The sequence below is a fragment of the Prunus persica genome, chromosome G2 (assembly GCF_000346465.2).
Source record: "Prunus persica cultivar Lovell chromosome G2, Prunus_persica_NCBIv2, whole genome shotgun sequence".
NCBI lineage: Eukaryota > Viridiplantae > Streptophyta > Magnoliopsida > Rosales > Rosaceae > Prunus > Prunus persica.
Window position 1 is genome coordinate 13065519 of NC_034010.1, and position 23860 is coordinate 13089378.

Genomic DNA, 23860 nt, shown 5'->3' on the forward strand with positions numbered 1-23860 from the left:
AGTTCGTCGACTACAATACCAGAACTATCTATCCAATCACACCTAAAGACTGGGATTGTAAACTTTTGGTAGTCAAGGTCCCAAATTTCTTGAATGACACCATAGAAACCCATATTTGAGAGAATTGGGTTTTTATCCTTGGCACTAGCAACTTGCATGGTATGTGCAAGTAAATAAACTCCACTATTTTGAGTTGTCCGCACATCATCTTGTGCCTTGATATTGAATTTAATACCTTTAATAAGATACTCCTATATAATGGCACTGCCATGTTTGGACCAGCTGCTAGCCACCTTAAATTTTCTGATACGCCATGATTGTCTTCCTCAAGTTCACTTTGAACCTGCAAATTAATCATATATCTTAATTCAATCTAACATAGAAATAAGAAGAAAATTAAAAGAGAAATATGTTATTCAACAACATATACCTTGAAGCGTAGCCATTGAATGAAAGTGCTATTGTGCTTATCCTGCAGCCACTTTGTTCTCTTTCTAAATTTTGGATAAGCAGTCTTGATGTGGATCATATGTTGCCTACATGACACGAAAAATTCAAGCATTACGGTCCCAAATATAGAAGATAAACATAAGAAATAATTTAAAATCAATAAGTTAAAGAATAAAACTCATACGTACTCGATATAAGGTAGGACTTCCTCCGTATTCTCCAAGACATATAGATGTGCTTGATTCAACAGGTCCTGATCAACTACGCTCACTGTGCAACCTGATAATGGCTTTGAAAGTCCCATCTTTTGGCTTGAAGGCACTCCAACTGTACTAACATCAGATAAATGCTGAGTACAAAACTCTACCGCTTCTTCAGCTATATACCGCTCAGCAATGCAACCTTCGAGACGAGTACGATTCTGAACATACCCCTTCAGCACTTTCATATATCTTTCAAACGGATACATCTACCTAAAATATACTGGCCCACATAGACGAACTTCTCTGACAAGATGTACTACTAGATGAACCATGATATCAAAGAATGAAGGGGGAAAGTACTTCTCAAGCAAACACAGAGTAACTACTACATCTTCTTCCAACTTATCTAGCTTGGAAACATCAACAGTCTTTGCACATATAGCATTGAAGAAGAAGCACAAACGAGTTATTGCATACCTTGCAGGCTTCTCCAAAACAGAACGAATTGCCACAGGGAGCAATTGTTGCATTAAGATATGACAATCATGTGATTTAAGGCCAAGAAGTCTTGAATCTTGTAAAGATACAAGATTTTTAATATTTGAAGAATAACCTTCAGGGACCTTCATACCATAGAAAGAATTGCAAACCTCTCTCTTCTCTGCTCTTGACAAATTCCAAGGCCCAGGAGGCAAACAAGTACGTCTTTCTCCATACTCGGGTTGCAAATCAGTTTTGACCCCCATGTTCAATAAATCTAATCGAGCAGCAATCCCATCTTTATTTTTTCCAGGGATCTCCAGCAATGTACCAATAATACTATCGCAAACATTCTTCTCAATGTGCATAACATCTAGGGCATGCCTCACAGGAAGGTATTTCCAATACTCGAGATCAAAGAATATTGATTTCTTCTTCCAACAAACTCTGTCACCATTTTCAACCATATGCAGCACTTCTTCTCCGGTTAATGGCTCGGGAGGTATGCCATATTCAGGTTTCCCATTAAAAGCTGCACGTTGCCTCCTATATGGATGATTGATTGGTAACCATTTTCTATGCCCAATGTAACAAATTTTGTGGCCATTTTTCAACCTGTGACTAGGTGTATCATTGCCGCATATTGGACAAGCTTTATATCCTTTAACAACACAACCAGATAAGTTTCCATAGGCGGGGAAATCATTAATTGTCCACATTAATGCAGCTCTGAGTGTAAAGTATTCTCCATTATGTGCATCATACACTCCTCTAATCCCATCCCACAAAGATTTTAAATCATCAATCAAAGGCTCCAAGTAGACGTCTATATCATTTCCGGGTTGTTTAGGACCGGAAATCAATAAGGTTAACATCATGAACTTTCGTTTCATGCACAGCCATGGAGGGAGATTATATGTAACTAAGATAACCGGCCAACAACTATATCTGCTACTTAGAGAACTGTGGGGATTGAATCCATCAGATGAAAGAGCCAATCTCAAGTTTCTCGGCTCATTACCAAACTCAGGCCATTTATCATCAAGAAGTTTCCAAGACGGGGAATCCGCCGGATGAGACATCTGACTGTCAATTGATTTTCTAGCAGCATGCCAAGTCAAACTCTTAGCTGTCTCATGTGATTGAAACATCCTTTTAAACCTTGGAATTGGAGGAAAATACCACACCACCTTCGCTGGCACACCCTCTTTCAAGATTGAATCTTTGCCTTCCTTCCACCTTGAGATACCACAAGTAGGACAATTAGTTGAATCCTCATACTCCTTCCTATACAAGATGCAATCATTGGGGCATGCGTGCATTTTCTCATAACTCAGCCCCAATGCACACAAAGTCTTTTTAGCCTCATACATAGATGTTGGTATTGTATTTCCTTCTGGAAGCAAATCGCCTTGAAGTATCAATAATTCTGTAAAACAGACATCACTCATCCCATGTTTTGCCTTCAAATTATACAACTTCACTAATGCCGATAACTTCGTGTACTTTCTACAACCAGGGTACACTGGTTGATCTCCATTCCCAATCACATTGGCAAACTCATACGGATCGAAACCAAAATCACCAAAATCATTATCATCCATATCAATTTCTTCAGGCACAAAACTGTACCTACTATGGCCATCATCTTCTTCAACATTTCTACTAGCATTAGTAGTTGCTTCCCAAGGTTCTCCGTGAAATGTCCAATTCTTATAGCTTTGGTCAATTCCATTAAAGTATAAGTGATCCCTTATAATTCCAACCCCAAACAACTTCAAATTAACACATTTAACACATGGACAACGGATATGTGTTGTAGTTAGAAGATTTTCTATAGCAAAGTTCAAAAATGCTTCCACCCCAAACTCATATGCCTTCGATCTTCTATCCGAGTGCATCCATGACTTATCCATCTCCGACACTATAACCTATTATCTATAATAAAGTGAAAATACAGGCAATGACCATCACTATAGCAGATTATACAAAGATCTAATAGCAAGTAATACACAACAGAGACGACGAGTTTTAAACAAAAACAGACGTATTTGGCATATATAGACGAGGGATTTTCAACAGACGTCGTCTAATATAAGTAATACAAACGACGGTTTATTAAAAAAACGTCGTGTATAAGTAATACAACGACGGTTTTTTCATAAACCGTCGTGTAATCGTCGTCGTATGCCTAAAAAGGCGTCGTGTCTCAGTTTATTTTCAAGAACCCAAAACCCATTAAGAACACAACATATATATGAAACCAAGCAAGAAACCAACATATACATGAAACCAAGCATGAAAACAATAAATCCATTCCCAATTCAACATGACATAGGGTGATTAAAAGATCCGACAAAATTAAAACCATTCCCAATTCAACATAACAGATAATGTAATCCATGAACCCATTAAACATAAAATCCATGAACCCATTAAACAGAAAATCCATGAACCCATACCTATAAGCACATTATTAACAGATCGCAAAGCATATACCTAAAACCCTTTAACAAAACAAGCAAGAAACCAACATATACATGAAACCAAGCATGAAAACAATAAATCCATTCCCAATTCAACATAACATAGGGTGATTAAAAGATCCGACAAAATTAAAACCATTCCCAATTCAACATAACAGATAATGTAATCCATGAACCCATTAAACAGAAAATCCATGAACCCATTAAACAGAAAATCGATGAACCCATACCTATAAGCACATTATTAACAGATCACAAAGCATATACCTAAAACCCTTTAACAAAACAACCTAATATCATTCAATGAATTTACAAGGGGAAGATAGGGTTTGTACTTACAGGTTGGACGAGCTCACAGATTCGACGGAGCCTGGAGAGTGCAACTTTTAATTAGAGCAGAAGTGAGAGAGCGAATGTTATGTTGCGCGAAATCTGAAAATTTTAGGGTTCAGGGTTAGAAGTATAAGAATAAGAACCAAATATAAAAAAATTTAGGGCGCGCGAAAATTTTTAGAGCTCGCGCTCTTTAAAACGTCGAAAGAAAAACCATGGCGAAAGTTCTACAAGAACCGACGTAAATGTAATATTCCACGACGAAAACACTGAACGTAACGCCGATTATTTTGACGTTCATTTTTCGGATTAATTTTAAATTAATTTTGAATATTTTGATATAAAGACGACTGAAAAACCACGTCGAAGTTAAGAAATTGAAAACGTTGTAAATTATAATAGACGATTTACATATTAAAATGACGTCGTTTAAAATGGAAATCATGTCGGATATTTTACTGCACGACGTAACATATGTATTCCACGACTCAACCACCGTCGTTAACAATTAATACCCTAAACCCTTAAAACTAAATTATATAATTTTAAAAATTAAGTTTATAAAAAGGTTTATGGTTTTACAGCCTAATATATACCCTATACTACCCAAAAATTATACTTTAAAAATAAACCCCAATAAATAACAACCCTAATCTCCAAACCCTAGACTCTAAACCCTAAACCATAAAACTAGAAGTGATTTTATGACTCATCAAAACAATTTTGTTTTGGATGGTCATTTTAAATTTTTGTTATTCAAAATGAATTTTTTCAAGGTTTAGGGGGAAGAAAATATATCAATGACTTCATAGGAGTTGACTTTGCATTTTTCTGATTTATTTTAGATTTATTTTGAAGATTTTGATATAAAAATAATAAAATATTCTTATCACAACAACAAACCACGTTGGTGTTAATAAATTTTAGACGTTGTAAATTGTAATAGACGACTAAGTTGCTAAAATGACGTCGTTTAAATGAGAAACCATGGCGGATATTTAACTATCCGACGTAAAATATATATTCCACGACTTAACCGCTGTCGTTACAAAGTACTACCCTGAACCCTTAAGAAATTGAAGACGTTGTAAACCATAAACGACTCAATTGTTCAAAGAACGTCGTCTAAATATCCTTTTTCGTCGGATTTGGTTAAAACGAAACAACAAAAAACGACGGCTTTTGACTTTATTACGTCGTTGGAAAAGTATTACACGTCGGTTACGCAATTTGTATGTTTGTTTTTTTTTTTAATTTAAGAAAACCTCAACAAATTTTTACATTATATATTATAGACAAAATTTGTACATTATACATAAATATCAAGTGTTCAATAATTCCCCTATTCCAGGTGAAGGCAAACAAACTCTGACCATTCATTCCGGACTTCATCAATTGCTTCTTGGGGGTATGGCGCTTCCTGTTTTCCCTTGGCATACTGCATAAACAATGACTATTAGGGTTTATAAATAAAAAGAAATTCAATCACAGACGACGATATTTTTCATAACCGACGTACTATATCTATTCAACGACGGTAATTTTACATGGCCGTCGTTGATAATACAAAAAACGACGTAAAATGTATGAAGGTAATTTCTTCTTACCTTCTTCTCAAACCCCAAGAAAGGATCCATGATGATGTCCCTCATGAAGCGCATCACATAATACCCGCAATCGACATTGCTGGGTTGCTTTGGTGTGCCTGACAGAGTTTTCCAAATGACTGCCTTACGGCCTGGTCTGGCTATGTGAGAATTATACATTTTTATAGCACTGTTCACAATGTTTTTGGCCTCTTCATCGACCACACGATTTCCTGGCAGAGGATCCAGAAAATAGACGGTTTCTCTCTTAGCTCTTACAATCAGCAGGATCCAATGACGGCTGCACAAAATTAATATAAAAACGACGGTTATTTACAATAACGACGTATTATAATATTTCACACGACGAAATAACGTAGCAGTCGACGACATTTTACATTTATCACGACGATAAATAACTACCGACGTGGTTAGTAGTTTCAAACGACTCAATAAAATAAAACACCGACGTGGTTAGTTTATACGCTGTAATTTATTGAAAATCATAAAAACAAAATCCTGTTAAGGAGACTAACCCTGGATTGTAAGGCATCAGGAAAATCTGTTCACCGTCAGTCTTCTGAAGTCGAGCTGCCAGTAGGCGTGATCTGTCAGCTATTGTGCCAGAGCTGGCACTAACTGTAGCAGGGTCGATAAAGCCAACCATATTGCACATATTTGCTCTTTTCAAAACATCGTGCAAGTGCCTAAATATATAAAATAACACAAAAAAACACACGACGGTTATGTATAACAAAACGACGTATTATAAAATTTCACACGACGTACTGAAATAGACAACGACGTTATAATATATTTATCACGACGGTAAATACTAACGACGTGGTTAGTTAGTTAAGACGACGCAATAAATATACCAACGACGTATTATTTTAGAATGACAAACCTCATATATACAAAAAAACACGACGGTTATGTATAACAAAACGACGTATTATAAAATTTCACACGACGTACTGAAATAGACAACGACGTTATGATATACTAACGACGTGGTTAGTTGGTTAAGACGACGCAATAAATACACCAACGACGTATTATTTTAGAATGACAAACCTCATATATACAGCAATGACAATGGCTCCTATTTCTTCCATGCCTGCAAATTGTGTAATATCTTTAGGCAGGAGGAAGGTATCGCGCTCTAGACCAAACACCTCCTTATCAATTGTAAAGTGCAGGGTCATATCCTGAGGCACGAGTGTCGTTTCCACATAACGACAAAGGGAGTTTAAAGAAGATGGCGCCTCCATATTTGAATAATCAACAACTTTAATAACCTGTTTAAAGAAATAAAAAAAATGACGTGGTAATTCAATAAAAACGACGGTTTAAGGAATAAAACGTCGTCTGAAAATAATTTAAACGTCGTCTGAAGAAACCGTCGTGGTGAATAATTTATTACGTCTTAAAAAAAATTCCGCCGTCTAAGTTGTAAACAAACGACGGTTCAAAAAAAAATATCGACGTCTGGAATTTTGAAAAACAAATAAAAAAGGCAAAGTTATGTGAACATACCTGGTCGTCATCTTCTTTCTCCTTTTCATCATGTTTTTCTTCTGTCTTCCCTTCATCTATTACGTCGGGAATGACTAACTCCGTCGTCTAAAAACCACAAAGTTTTAAAATAACGACGTTTAATGGCGTGTAAAACAAGTAAACTAAATACGACGTGGTATTGAAATACAAACGACGGTTTATGTTTAAAATCGTCGTGGTATGTATTTCAAACGACGGTTTTATTAATAATAACGACGTCTAATGGTTTTTAAAAAAACAGAGAATTCAAAGTTCAGATATGTTACCTTTTCTTCCTGATGTTTCCCATTTTTGGCAGTATCATCCTCAAAATGCTGGGATCTCACATCACCTCCAGAGCAGCTTGCTTTGTCAGACATTGGATTTTTGGGACTTTGGCTAATTCTGGGTTTAAGCATGCTTGGATCAAAATTGGGAATTAATTGGGAAAGCTGACTTAGGAAATGCTCCCTCTCAGCCTCTACCAATTGTTTCGTTCTAGCCTCCATCCTTAAAGCCTCTTCCCTTGCCTTAGCCTCCATCTTTTTAGTCTCTTCTTGAAGGAGAACTCTTAAACTGTCCTTCAAACGGTCGTCAAAGCTCACTCTCTGTGGTTTGGGTAAATTGAAATATTGCCTTGGTGAGATCCCAGCACCTACTCCTCTGACTCTGCCTGGATGCTCGGGGCCCAAAGCCATGGTCAGCACATCATTGCTGCCAGAAACAGTGACTTTGCCTTCCGAGACTTGTTTTTGCAATTCATCCTAAAACAAAGATATATAAAAAAGTAAGAACAAAAACACACGACGGTTATTTATATACAAACGACGTATTATATAATTTCACACGACGCAATAACATATAAATTGACGTTATTATAATTTATCACGACGGTAGTTATACCGACGTGGTTCTCTTTTTAAAACGACGAAATTAATAAACCACCGACGTCTTACGCTTTATTTACAGATAACAGAGGGATGATTCAATATTCACACCTTTAACGACGTTGTTTAAAACATTTCGACGTAGTAATTTACTACAGACGACGCGAAAATGAACCACCGACATCTTATGCTATAATTACAGAAAACAGAGTTGTGATTCCTGATTTAGACCTTTAACGACGTTTTTTAAAATATGTCGATGTGGTAATATCATTCACATGACGCAAAATATAACATAAGACGTAATAAGAATTATTCACAGTTTAATAAAAATTTAAAACAGAGTGAGTAGGCTTACAATTAATTTTGCTTTCTCTGCCACCTTTGGATCAGGGATGTTACCATGTTTGTCCTGTCTAGCTCTCTTCCATAAGGTAGATCGATCAATTTCTACCCCAGGCATGGTTTCCTCCAATTGATCCTCCAAGCCAGCATATCCTTTTCGAGACAATCGATGATTGTACTAGAATGCACAGACTCAAAATCTTTGGATAACCTTGAAGCTACAAAGGCATCCCATTGTGCTTTCTCTATGAATTTATATGTTTCAGGGGGTTGGCTTAATCTCTCCCTGTCATTGGTGTATGGAAGGATATATTGCCTCGTTAGTGTAGACTTGAAATCCTTCCATTTCTTGGCAGCAGAAGCTAACACAGAGCTCTTGCCCCCTTGACCTACCACAAAAGCAAGGTCAACTGCTTCCCAAATCTGCTCCTTTATATCCTTGGGGATTTGAGCCCATTTCATGTCCACAAGTGGAACTCTGGAGCGTGCCAACACACCAATGTAGGACTGCATCTCACTATGTGCTTGGCCAATTCCTTTCCCCCTTTTATTGTACTCAACAATTGGCCTCAGTTTCTGAAGTTTTCTCTTCACAACACGAGGCATTGTGCTCATACCTCGACCAGACTTTGAATCATCAGAGATTGTTGTCGTGCTGGTTCGTTCTGTCTCAGCAGATGATGAAGCAAACTTCATCTTCTTCGAAGGCTTCACTTGAGGAGGTACCATTCCAAGGTCCTTACCTCCATTTTTCTTGGAGCCAGAATCCTTACTTTGGTCTTGGTGAGAAACCATTTTTACAGACAAAACTGCAAGTGAAAATATTTCAGGAAAAGATTAAGAACACAAACGACAGTTATTAATAAAATACGACGTATGATATGATTTTAAACGACGCAATGAAATAATCTCAGACGTAATAAATGTTTAAAACCAAGGTAATTAAACAACGACGAAATAATTAACTATAAACGACGTGATAATTAACTATACACGACGAAATATTTATATAACGTCGTGGTATTGATGTTCACACGACGTCAGTCGTAATATACCATCGTCTATATAAGGATCCAAAACCCTTCTTTCTTTCTCTGTGAATGTTTGATTGCAGATTTGATTTTTCTAAACCATGGTTTTTGTTTTCTAATTTGATAAAATACAAGGCCAAGAAAGAAAGTTTTGGAATCTTATATAGACGACGGTATTTTAATATGACGTCGTGGTATTAACATTCACACGACGTAAAATAATAAGATATTGTCGTCTATATTAGATACCAACCCTACTTTCTTTTTCTTTATATTTTATCAAATTAGGGAAAAACAAAAACCATTGTTCAGAGAAATCAAACCTGCAGTTAAACAAGCAAATAAAAAAAAGACTATAATTTTAAAAACAACTTTGTCAATTTTCAGACGACGCTAGAACGACTGACGAACCGTCGTGGTCTACATATTTAACCACGTACATAAGAAGCTACCGTCGTCTTATTTAGTTGAGGTAGTTGTCTTCAAAGTTGGAAACTTTCCCTCTTTGTCTGTATATTTTATCGAACTTGGAAAGAAGTAAAATGATTTTGGCCAGAAAAAAGGTAAAAAGATTTTTCAAACAAAAAACGTATGAGCATGCAAAACAGCAACCAAAATAGTGAAAATGAAAGCTTACCTTTTGCGTGCAATGAAAGCCAGAGGAAGATTATGTTTAAGTTCAGAGACGACAAAGAAGACGAGAGGAAGACGATGAGATACTCTGACAGTGCTCTGACAAGGAAAAAAGTCTAAAAGTTTTCTCTGGGAGATTGAACTTTTTAATCGGGTTTGGAAACAGCGCATGTGTATGTCAGGTAGACGAAAAGTTGCTTACATATAAAACCATTTCAAAAAAATAATACGGCGGTTACATATAACTAAGACGTATAAATTACAAAATACGACGGTACATTTAACTTCGGACGTGGTAAATAAATACGACAGTAGTGTTGTAGGTACCGTCGTAGTAAACTCAAAAATTAAAGTACATAAGTAATAACTCGCGTCATGGTAGATTATTTAACACGTCGTTTTTATTAATTTACCGAAGTGGATTTCTGTAATATACGTCGATAATACCGACGTTGATTTTACAATTTAAACGGCGGTTTTTTTGTAAGGACCGCCGTTCGTTTTAAAAATTTATTCTATAAATTTGTCGCTTTCATTCATTTTCGGTTTACATTTAAGGTTCCAAGTTCTTCCTCTCTCAGTCTCTCACGTCTCAAAGACAATAATTTGGATGTCTTTCTCAAAGAGAAATTGAGCTTACTCGCATCAAATATATGTCCACAAGAAGAAGCTTGTCAACTAGCCTTCTCACTTCCTTGATCAAGCCTGATAGGACACTTAGTGCTTCTGAATACTCCTTGCTTTCCATCAAAAGAGATGCAAGCCTGGCCTCCACTTGCTGTCGAAGGAAAGTTCGCTTCTCAGGGAAATCTGAAGATCAGATGTGCCTGATCCTCTGCTTGATTTTATTGCCTAAGAAGATCCGTCGGATTTGTGATAGCCTCTTCCTTTATCCGTAGAGCTTCAGAAGAAGAAGATGGGTTTCAAGAATGCGATAAAGAATAGAAATAGCTTCAGATGGCCTCTAAAGCATGAGCAATTGAATCAGTAGTTGCTGGGAGATATGATGAAGACATTGTCAATGCTTTGAACTATACAAGTCCTGCAGAAAGATAAAGGACCAAACTGTTAAAGAAACTGAAACAACGGCGGTTTTCTGTTCTACCGTCGTCTTTTCTCGTCGTCTATATTAAGGTAAGATGGCGGTAGATTTATAATTACCGACGTAGATTATTTTGTTAAACGTCGTTAAGTGTACTACAACCGACGTGGATTTTATTTTTAAATTATAAATAGAGTTTTTTTTCCCGTATTCTTTCAGTTTTAGTTTTCAATTACAAAGCGTGATAAATAGATTTTTCTTTCCCGAGGAAATTTAAAATGAGGGAAATTAATGTTCTAGAATTTGTAAACTAACACGACGCAATATTTGCAAATCTGTGTCATCTGTTAAGATTATGATGTGGAACAGAGTTCCATCTGGTAAGATTTCGTAACCCTTGGGATCTCAGACAAATCTGATTATGTCGGCGGTATTCTATATAAACCGTCGTGGTTATTTCAATTCTTGTCATTAAGTAGATCTACCGACGTAGGATAAGAAAATCAAAGAAAAAAATTGTTAACAAAAATTCTTATTAAGACGACCGTTAAAATTAAAGGTACGACGTATAAAATGAATAAATACGACGTTAAATTTTATTGTACGATTTAAAGATAACGTCGTAGAACTATACGAGAATGACGTCGATATATTTATATTTTCCGTCGTTGTAAATTAATTTAATACGGCTATATTTTGTATTTTAAAGCCGTGGATTTGTTTGTAATTATACGGCGTCTTATACGAAAACCTCGTCGTGTTATTTTATGAGTAAAAACGGCAGTTTTTATTGAAATCGTCGTCTTTACTTTCTACGTCGGTCGATTCATAACTTCTGCCGTTCTTTGTTGGCATCGATTTTACACAGCGGAAATCTGTTTCAAATAGACGTCGGTTGTTTAATTATGTACGTCGTTGTTTTTGAACAGCCATTTGAATCTCCATTTTTTAGTTGTCTAAGGTTGTATTACACGACGGTGTTTTTAGAACCGTCGTCTTTTTATAAACCACGACGGTTTTCACTTAGACCGTCGTTGTTTTCTGGTCGTCTTTTTCACTTTTTGTAGTAGTGTCCACTCTTGGTTCTGATCATGTATGTATAAGTTTTGCCCGGCGGTTTGGAGATTTTCCGACGGCCGAAATCGCTTTGGGCACTCACGTGCTGTCGGCATGTGTGGCGGCGCGTGGGCAATTATTTGGCTGGTCTTAGGCTCCTAAAATGCTCTTCATGTCGTCTTGAGCACGGCAGTATGCTCGGATATAAATTTGGAGATCGTTTAATCGTCGATCAGATATCGCATATTAGGCATTATCTGGGTTCAATATGTTCGGACCGTTGGATCGACTCCAATTTAATATATGTTGATTTAGGCATTCCTAGGATCGTGTAGGAATTCGCAAATCGTGAATCGGAGCCCTGGATGTTCTGATTCAATAACTTAAAATTTGCGTTTTACGATAACCGTCCGATCGTGTGATCGTGAGCAATCAGACTGTCCGATCCGGACCGAACTTACAGGACATGTATCATAAACCTTGTGGAACCCATATAAACTTTCGGATCGAAAATCGGAGGTCGTGGGCCCCACGGGCCCAATTGACTAAGTTTGGGTAGTTAGACCACTCGGTTGACCATGAGTCTTTCGAGGTAGTTTTACCCTTCGAGATGTACTAGAATGACCATGTAAGCGAGTCTTGACCATTATTTGAGTTGTTCTAATTATGTTGGGATTAGGAGTTTGTTTTATAGTATATTCTAGAAATTCTTGAATTTTGTTTTAAAACGTGTATTATGTTCAGTAATTAAATGAATATGCATGAAATATAGTTTGAATGAAAATTTGGGAAATTTAAATATATTTATAATATGTTAGTGTGATTTTGATATAAATTTTGTTGATGTTGAGTTTTGAAACCTTGATTTATTATAGTGACGGTATTATGTTGACGATATGCAAATGTTTACTTATGATAAATCTTTGGTTTGAACTATGGTGACTTGGGCAAATGAATAATGTTGATGAATATGGAATTATATAATTACACTATGTTGAGTACCATCCCCCGGTTACTAGACTTCCCACACGTGGCGTTGGAAATTTTCCTGCGTGTGGGAAGAATATGTGATTATCTGGTCTCACACGTGGCGTTGGCATATTGCGGCGTGTGAGACCCTGTGATTTGTTATGGATTATCACACGTGGCTTTGGAGAATTCTGGCATGTGATAATGGATTTTCCACACGTGGCGTTGGAAATTTCCGGCGTGTGGGCTCATTGAAATATTGGCTACCTTACCACACATGGCGTTGGATTATTCAGCGTGTGGTAAAAGATCCGTGTACATGGGTTATCGTTATTTTACTACGCGTGGCGTTGGAAGTTCCAGCGTGCAGTAAAATAACAGGGAGAGGAAAAAAGCATTATGTTTAGTATTATGTAATTTAAAGAAAAGGGAAAGGGGTAAATTTTAGAATTTATTATTTTGTATTGCTGTAATTTATTGCATGTTATTGGAACGAGGATTTTGTAGGAAGAACTACGTGTGGCTTGATCTCTCAGTAAGGGTACGTAGGTAGCCTGGAGTCTTACCCGGGTGCAGTCACGAACTAAAGTTTTTTTTGTTTTCCCATTTGGCTAAGTGAGTGTTGTTGAAATGTGGTTGTGATCAAGACAGTTTTGGAACCCGTTTTGGATTGTTGTATGATTTAGACCGGGTCCTTAATCTAACTTCCCAGTGGGTCACCCATTTGAGATTGTTCTAGGCCCAACTCGCTTAACTTCGGAGTTTCCATGACTCCGAAGCCAGTGAGCTTCTAAAAGGCCTCGTGCTAGATGGAGGTGGACATGTACATATAAGGCACATCACCCCCTCTCCGTTGATCGATGTGGGAAATGAGCAGAGCCCAAAACAAAGTCAAAAGCTTATCTTCACCAAGAATCACAACATATTATCAGGGATATGGGGAGGGGAGGTGAAGGGAGCGAAGCAAAAGCTTATCCAACAATTATATCTGAATTATATCTGAATTCACAAGAACAAGTAAAATAGATATTGAACTTTCAATTTTATTATAGGATGCCAAACACATACATGGCATGGACAATGCATACAAGCTTCTTAGAAGTTTACAACATTACGAAAGTTATACATTAACACTTACACGTACCATCAAGAAGTTAAGTCCATGATTTCAGTTTCCTATCAAATATTCCACTCCCAAGTAGAAGAATTTATGCCCTTGATTTCACTTTCCTGTCAAATATTCCTCATCCATAAGTAGAAATGTACATCTCAACTAGAAGAGGAAATTGCATCCAAATAAATAATGTGACTGGAACACAATCCACGACTGTTCATGGATCATAATGAAAAGGGCGGAAGAAAAGGCAACCATCATGGTGGCAATAGAGATGAATAAGGTGGAAAGGCCTATTATCATCTTTGTTGGTAAGGATTTAAGGAAATCATCTTCTGCATAACGTGATGTAAGGATTCCCAAAAACATCAACACCGAAGTTGTGGAAGAAAAGAGGAATACAGCATCTGAAACTATAAATGCTGTAAACAACTTTTTATGTAGGAATATTGGGAAGCCTGTTTGTCCATTGTTTCCACCGGGAATTGTGAATGCTGCAGCAACCATGATGGTAATAATGAGAGCACCTACAACTGTACATGAAGATGCAGTTCCTTTCATCCATCTTTCTCCTTCCTTCACCAATTCCTTGTGGTTCTTTGTAAACAGCTCACGCGGTGTCATACCGTCGCAATTATTAGATTCTTTAATCTGGGTATTCCAAGATCCTCGACCTCCTACATTTTTGTTGAACAAAAATATTCATATGAGTAAAAGATTATTACTCTATTTTTCAAATAATCCAAACCATTAGAGAGCAGAGGTAACAAGAAGACTAGCAAGCTGACCGTAAAGTAAGTTGAATAAGACATCTTATGGCCGACCTTTATTCCAATTTTTCTTTTCTTTCTGCACTTGAAGTTTCTATTATAAGGTTATAGTTTAACTCGTGCTATTTTGCTCTAGTTTTCGATAAGAAAATGCGTTTGATGCATTAGTTTTCAATATTGGAATGAATAAATTACTAAATGTAACTGTGCTGACCACGTTTTTAGAGCATTCACAATGGGCTTCCTAAATGACATTCTTGCACAAATTTTAGGGAGGAATTGGAAAAATAAAACTCCAACCATGCTCCCTTTATCCGCTTGCTAAAATAGATAGACTTCTAGGAGTTCTTAAATATGAGGAGAGAGAAAGGACTCCTAGTGGCTTCCTATAATTTAATGCTGTGTTATTTTATGAATATTTTAAACCTTTAATTAATGCCAATTATTTTTTATGTTAATTTTTTTTTATAGAAATAAACCAATTAAGAAATAATTATAGCATTTATGACTCCCTAAACTAGAGAGTATAATTGGAGTTACAATTTTTATAGAGAGTTTTTAAAATAACTTTTATATGTGTTTAGATAAATTTTAACTAAAAAATAAAGAGCATGATTGTAGATGCTCTTCCACTTTTTCTAAGAAAAACTTGATCTCCACTCAATACATGAAATGACTCATTTCAGCCTAAACAATTTATTTTCATCTATGTTACAATTTGTATAAGTTGAAAAAAGTATAAATTAACTAAGATTTTCTTTAATTTTTCAAAGATAGTATACGTCTATTTGCAGATGCAATATAATGCAAATACACAGTATCGGTCTATTTGTTTTACACAAATAATGTATGAAAAGTCATATTCAGTATGGAAAAGAAAAACAAAATGTTCACAGTATATATACATATGACATGTAATGTTAGATGCCTTAGTGATTTATTATTTTAGCTAGTTTATAGCAGAATGACCTTTGAGCTGTAATTGAAAGCAGACCATGCTGCCGATTAACAAATTACTATAGAGTGCGCCCACAGCCGATGATTCCCACAATTTACAAAAAAAATAGGTCTTTAGAAGGGCATATATAGAAAAGCTAAATCATAAGAGAGAGAAAAAAACTATATATATATATATATATAAACTCTGAATTATATAGAATATGTTCTGACCTTAAACCATTGCACTTCTCTCTGCATTTGCAAAGCTGCACCTGAGATATTATCGAGCTTCGCCAATGGGCATAGCATCCCGGCCACATGTAGCAAGCAATTGTCAGACGTATCTGCCAAAGTTGCAATCAATGTTCTTTTTCTTTTATCGAATCTATAAATAAGGCTATAAATTTTTTTCTTGGCGACATTCCGTTGCATACATAAGGGGGTTCCTTCCCATTTCATTAGACTGTGAAAATTGCTTGCAAATACACTGTTAGTAAACTCAAACATCCCTTGCTCGATAGCTGTGAAAATTGCTGGAAGTAGAAAATCATGGCCATGTCGATGTTTTATCACTTCACACATGTGATGTAGGAGTTCAAATGATTGAATGTGGGCCTGTTTTATTTCGCGTATGCGGTTGATTCCTAGGTAGGCATTGAAAAAAACATGTCATACCACTAATTCATGAAAAAATTTATTGATAAAACAATTAATGGAGAACAAAGGAAAGATGAAAAAAAAAAATGTAGCATACCCAAAAGTTCAAGGAGATATGATTTCAAACCTTGCAAGAAACCTACCACTGCAATGGAAATTCAAAATCTAAATATAAGATGAGTAAAGCTGTATGTATCTCTGTTAATTAGATGATGACAAATTGCGTAAAAGGGAAGAAGTATTAGCTAACTTGAAAAGTTCCATAAAATGGGAGCAAGGAATATTTAGAAAAGTTCCTTGTGTGAAGGCCCCCCCCCCACCGCTGAACCCCTCCCAATTCTTTGAGATGAGAAGTTAAAACAATAATTAAAAAAACCAAATCAGCATTTCCACATCTCTCCGATAAAGTCACTGAAGTTGTCATTTCTTAGCCATTAAGATCAATAACTATTATTTTGAAGTTTCAAGGCTCAAATTCACGAGTCCTTCTGTGGTACATCAGCTGTACCGGTACAGCCACTCACATGGGGGTGTTTTTAAAACAAAGGAAAACGGTTGTGTTGGTTAACAGGTAAAAGCAAGGGGAAAAATTGACGCACCTCCTTCACGACACTCCTTCCCCTTCTTCTTCTTCCAAATACCTCACCTACCCTTCTCTCTAGTTCATTTTCTTTCTGTTTGGCTCAATTCTAACATAGTATCATGTTTGATTTCTCTTATTCACATGCTTAAATCTTGAGAACCTCTTCTTAGAAATCCCAAATTTATTTGATTTCTTCTATTTTCCCAAATCTGATTCACCTTTGATTCATTAAACTTCAATTATTATTTATTATGGCTTGTACTAAATCTCTAGTTGCTGCCCTTCTACTAAATCCAAATGGAGCAGATGCACACAAAGTTGCAGTCATGAACTGATGAAAACTTCCTTCTCCTCCGAAATATGTGAAAAATGGAGAAGCTGGGATGGGTTTGATTGATTTTTGGGTTTAATTGATTTTTCATGTTTGGGTTTGATGGAGCTGTGTTTGATTCTTGATGTCTTGGTTTGATTGATTTTTGATGTTTGTGTTTCTTTTAGACGGGAAGAGAGAGAGAGAGAGAGAGAGAGAGAGAGAGAGAGAGAGAGAGAGAGGGAGGGAGGGAGGGAGGGAGGGAGCTGAGGGAATGGGGGAGGGGGAGAGGTGTCGGGAAGGGAAGGAGGGGATGGGTTAGCTTTTTTTTTTTTTTTTTGCGTCATGGTATGTGCAATTGCATGGGCTTTTTACAATTATCCAATTAGTATGAGTAATTACATGTAAGTTCATAGGTATGTTTTGAAATTTTATATGCAATTGTCTAAACAATTGAAACATCGACAAAGGCGTAGTCTTTTTGAAATTCCTTCCACTATTTGGAAATTGCATGGTTGTCAATACAAATGCTAACGACACAAATTACGTTCAATTACACATTACTCATATCGCAATTGAATTTGTAACTTACATTCTAAAGTCGAATAAGTATAAGAAATCGCTATTACACTTTATAACTGAGACCCTAAAGCCTAATAAGCATATAATTTAAATTAATTAAAAAAACCCCTTAAATATCAACATACCATCCATAAGTATCACTAATAATCTTATCGCTCAAAATAAGTGACCGATTAACTGGTTCTCCATTTTTCTTCGCAAAAAAAACTGGTTCTCTTTTTTATTTGTTACATATACTATATACTCATTAAAATATTATATTTGACTAAAATAAATTAAAATATTATACAATAATGTATAGATACCCATAGAAAAGAATAATTAGACTATCTATATTATATTTAGACCAAAAAAATAAAATGGATATAACTAATGTAGGGTTTAACATTGCAATTGAGAGCCATACTGTAAATCTAAGCTATTTACTCGAGACCTGAATCCAATTTATTCATCTCACAGAGGTAAGGCCAAGGATTAAAATATCAGCCATGCAAATAATATCGGGCCTCCAATTTACGGATATTTTGGGGGATATATTGTTATCGTCTTAGGTATCGAAAAAAGAAGAAGACAGATATAGGCATTGAAACACATAATTTTAGTATAAAACTTTCATAAATGTTATGTACATTATCAATGAATGTATTGAACAAATAAAACTCAAAATTTACTAATAATAAGATATACGTATGATGAAATATAAGTGGTATGTAATGCGTGTTAATGAAAAGTTTGAAAATAAAATGTTGATTAGAATGAATAAACTATGCATAAATCCATAGTTTGTTTTAACATTGGATTACAATTTAGATAAGTGTCCATCTACATAAATGAAGAGCTCCAATGAGGTTCAAACAATGAGGAACAACCATCTAGATTCATACAATAGTCATACCAAGTCACGTAACCCGAGCAGTTTGTAAGCCATGTTAGAACATAGTGCACATAGGTCTCTCTTGAGCTCCCTACTATCTTCCCATATATGAGATAATTAAGATTAACCCAACTAGTAAGAAAGGGCGGCCCTGAAATAGTGCAAGTGGCCCCAATGCACAGGGCCCTTGATTTTTGAGGACCCCCTAAATTTTTTTATTTTACATAATTTATATTAATATTATAACAACTGTATATATACTCCAACGTGCAACAAATTGACACAAAAATTTATTTAGTGGAGTTGGTTTTTAGTGCATATCCCTTGGTACAAGGCTTACGTGAAAAATTTTAAGAACAAAATTTTAAATAGTTTTAAAAAAGAAGCACGTGAAAAATATAAAGGGAAAAATCCAATTAAATTAACAATAGTATATATCACACCCATACGCTTTTTCTTTAAAAAATAATAATAATAATTTCTTCGACTCAAAACAAAACAAAACAACATAAAAAATAAAAAATCATGGCTTCTTCTTTCTCAAGAACTCTTATTTTTTCTTACCGAACATACCAACATTTAACTTTATCAAATGAACGCAACATACTCAACGAACGCAACCCTTGCGTTCGCGTGAAAAAATAGTGCGTTTGTTTGAAAAAGAAAGTTAGTGGGGTTCATTTTCCTGAGGAACGGGCAACTTTACTCTACGAACGCACTCCTTGCGTTCGCATGAATAAATATCCCGTTTGTTTGAAAAAGTAAGTTTATTTGGCCCATTTTTCCAGGAAACAGGCAACTTTACTCAACGAACCTGAACAAATAGCCCCTTTTTTGAAAAAGTAAGTTAGTTGAGCCCATTTTTCCGAGGAATGGGCAACTTTACTCAACCAACGCAACCTCTGCGTTTACATGAACAAATAGCCCGTTTGTTTGAAAAATTAAGTTAGTTTGGCCTATTTTTTTGGGAAACGGGCAACTTTACTTAACAAACGCAACCCTTGCATTCGCGTAAATAAATAGCCCGTTTGTTTGAAAAAGTAAGTTAGTTGGACCCTTTTTTCAGGGAACAGACAACTTTACTCGACGAATGCAACCCATTGTGTTCGCGTGAACAAAAAGCCTGTTTGTTTGAAAAAGTAAGTTAGTTGGGCCAATTTTTTCGGAGAACAAACAACTTTACTCAACGAACGCAACCCCTGCGTTTACATGAACAAATAGCCCGTTTGTTTGAAAAAGTAAGTTAGTTTGGCCATTTTTTCGGGGAACGGGGAACTTTACTCAACGAACGCAACCCCTGCATTCGCGTGAACAAATAGCCTGTTTTCTTGAAAAAGTAAGTTAGTTGGGCCCATTTTTCAGGAGAACGGACAACTTTACTCAACGAACGCAACCCATTGCTTCGCGTGAACAAATAGCCCGTTTGTTTGAAAAAGTAAGTTAGTTGGGCCCATTTTTCCGGGGAACGAGCAACTTTACTCAACGAATGCAACCCCTGCATTTATGTAAACAAATAGCCCGTTTGTTTGAAAAAGTAAGTTAGTTTGGCCCATTTTTCCGGGGAACGGGCAACTTTACTCAACGAGCATAATCCCTGCGTTCGCATGAACAAATAGCCCGTTTGTTTGAAAAAGTAAGTTAGTTGGGCCCATTTTTCAAGGGAACGGACAACTTTACTCAACAAACGCAACCCCTGCGTTCGCATGAACAAATAGCTCATTTGTTTGAAAAAGTAAGTTAGTTTGGCCCATTTTTTTGGGGAACGGGCAACTTTACTCAATGAACGCAACCCCTGCGTTTACGTGAACAAATAGCCCGTTTGTTTGAAAAAGTAAGTTAGTTTGGCCCCTTTTTTAGAAGAACGAGCAACTTTACTCAATGAACGCAACCCCTGCGTTTACGTGAGCAAATAGCCCGTTTGTTTGAAAAAGTAAGCTGGTTGGGTATATTTTTTCGGCGAACAGAAAAATTTCCATAACGAACGCACCTGTTGTGTTGGTGTGAAAAAATACCCCGTTTGTTTGAAAAAATAAGGTGGTTAGGGCATGTTTTCGGCGAACGGGTAACTTTTCTCCAGGAACGCATGTATTGCGTTCGTTTGAACAAATATCCTGTTGGTTTAAAAAAGTAACTATGTTGGCCTTCTTGTTCGGTGGAACGTCGAGTATTTTTGAACGAAAGCAAACCCTTACGTTCGTTTGAACAAACTCCCCGTTTGTTTGAAAAGGTAAGTTGGTTGGGCCCATTTTACGGGGAACGGATAACTTTACTGAACGAACGCAACTCTTGCGTTCACTAGAACAAACACCTCATAAGTTTGAAAAAGTAAGTTGGTTGGATATATTTTTTCGGCGAATAGAAAACTTTCCTCAACGAATGCACCTGTTGCGTTGGTGTTCGCCCGTTTTCGTGTTTACTCCTGAGGTGGAAGGGCGAAGTTCCCCACTGGCTTGGAGACCATTTGTTGGTCGACAAGTCAGCTTTCTTTGGTGTGTGAGCGTGCCACTACTAGCAATGTAAATCCTAGCAGACTTCTTTTTAGAGTGGATAACTTGCGCCCCAAGTTACTGACTTCTAAAAACAAACGATTGTGAATTTGGGTGAGGAATATCTCCCAAGTAAGTTCTTTTCTTGCTTCAGACTGGTGAGGACTTTCATAATTTATCTCAGTATCAAATGGTTGTTCTGGCCAGAAATATTTGATAGAAGTTGGGCTTTTTTTTAGGCAGAACTGCCTTTTACAAAATAATAAATATGCATATCGACGCTAGGAAGGTTAAAAGACGGCCGGAACTCCGCTTCTGCTTGGATGGGAGGACTTTCATAATTTATCTCAGTATCAAATGGCTGTTCTGGCCAGAAAAATTTGATAGAAGTTGGGTTTTTTTTAGGTAGAACTGCCTTTTACAAAACAATAAATATTCATATCGACGCTAGGAAGGTTAAAAGACGGCCGGAACTCCGTTTCTGCTTGGATGGAAGGCTCTGGCTTGGGCTGGACTGGACACACCTGGGTCGGTCCGTACTGCTTCGTGATTTCAGATGCTAGGCTGAGCTATAAATCGATACCAAAGTTTGATTTTGGCAGAGCTTTATGTTTGCTTCACGCTTCGTGATGCTTTTGAGTGGGCAGAATTGCAGCTTCTTCAGTTTGAAGGGGCAGAAGTGGCTATTCTTGGCTTTTGCTGAACCAAATTTGTAACGAGAGAGATCTCGTTTTAGAAGACTTATTTTCTAAGTTTGAACTTTAGAATTCTGATCTAAAGCTGGTTTCTCTTGGAATCCAAGTGAGCTTTTGGTTGTTTTCTTGTTGTTTGTTTTTTTTGATTGATTGATGAATTGAGTGTCTTTCTTTTGATTGATGAATTGAGTGTTTTTTTATTTTTTTATTGATGAATTGAGTGTCCTTTCCTTCCTTGCCTACTTCTGCTTTTATAAGAGACCCTCTTGGGGAGGTGGTTTTCTTTTTAATTTTAATAATGGGCGGTAAAAAGATCTCCTATAATGTAACGTAAAAGGGATTTTTATCAATCATGGCAGATAGGCTCTCAGTAGTCACCTCCTAAAGCAGTCCCTTCCCTGGTTTCCTGGGTGGCAGCTTTCTATTTCAACCAACGCCACCGTCTGTGTGGGCTTTTTATGGCGGTTGGTTTTTCTTTTGTATTTTCTGAACAGCTCCCTGTTTCCCGTTCTAATTTAGAAAGCGTGACCCGTGAATTCCTCGGAAGATGGTGTATTGCTCTGGAGCAAAATCTCCGACTATAGATGGGTTTTGATCTTCTGCTGGCAGTGTTTCAGAGATGTCCCTCTCATATTTTAACTTAGTTGAAATTGCTGACTTTTCAAAGCTGAGGCAATCACGTGGGTGTGTTTTTAATTCCCTTGGGTTTGCAACCAACAAAATTTATGGGCTGATCCTTGAAGCCCAAATGACAGTTTGGTCTTTCTTGGGCTGGGGGCTTTGTTTTCGACATCCTGGCGTGAAGCCCAATCTATCTAGATCCTAATTTTGTTATCCTCAAGTTTTTTGGGCTGGGTAGGTAATTTCACCATAGGCCTGTCTTTTGAACTTTTGCGTGCCAAATTTAGGCCCAAACAGTTGGTGTGAAAAAATACCCCGTTTGTTTGAAAAAGTAAGGTGGTTGGGGCATGTTTTCGACGAACGGGTAACTTTTCTCAAGTAACGCACATATTGCGTTCGTGTGAATAAATACCATGTTGGTTTGAACAAGTAGGATTGTTGGCCCTCTTTTTCAGCGGAACGTCGAGTATTTCTGAACGAAAGCAAACACTTGCCTTCGATTGAACAAACTACCCGTTTGTTTGCAAAAGTAAGTTGGTTGGGCCCATTTTTCGGGGAACGGGTAACTTTACTGAACGAACGCAACCCTTGCGGTCACTAGAACAAACACCGCATTTGTTTGAAAAAGTAAGGTGGTTGGGGATATTTTATCGGCGAACGGGTAACATTTCTCAACAAACGCAATCCTTTCGTTTGTGTGAACAAAACTCTCGTTTGTTTGAAAACTTTAGTTGACTGTGTTAATTTTTCCGGGTAACCCTTGTGTTAACATTTTAAGCCCTCCATTCTATTATAAAGGGGCATTTGAGTGACTGCCTCTTTGACTCTATCCATTACAAATGCATGGCTTCCTCTTCAAACCAACCTCACGTTGTCAAAAACTCAAAACAGCAAGGTTGGGATCCAAATGATCCCAAAGTTCATGTTACGACTAACTTCTGTAACCATGTTCCGCATGATTTGCGTCCATGTGGACTTTGCAAGGATCTTTTAATATGTTCGGCTTATTGTTCCTTACCGTTTCTCATACTTTGTATTTCGATTCATTTCGCCCTTCGATTTATAGTTCAAAAAATAGGTCTAATTATGCATGTACAAAAGAATATGATCCATTTTTCCTTTTTAGGGGTTTGCGCACAGTCACTCTTGCATTGCATCATCGTCATGCAATTGCATGTGTGAAATGCAA

General features: G+C 36.8%; 1 pseudogene; it reads right to left on the reverse strand.

Moving 5' to 3' along the window:
* On the reverse strand, positions 14249 to 16322 carry LOC18787943 (annotated as a pseudogene).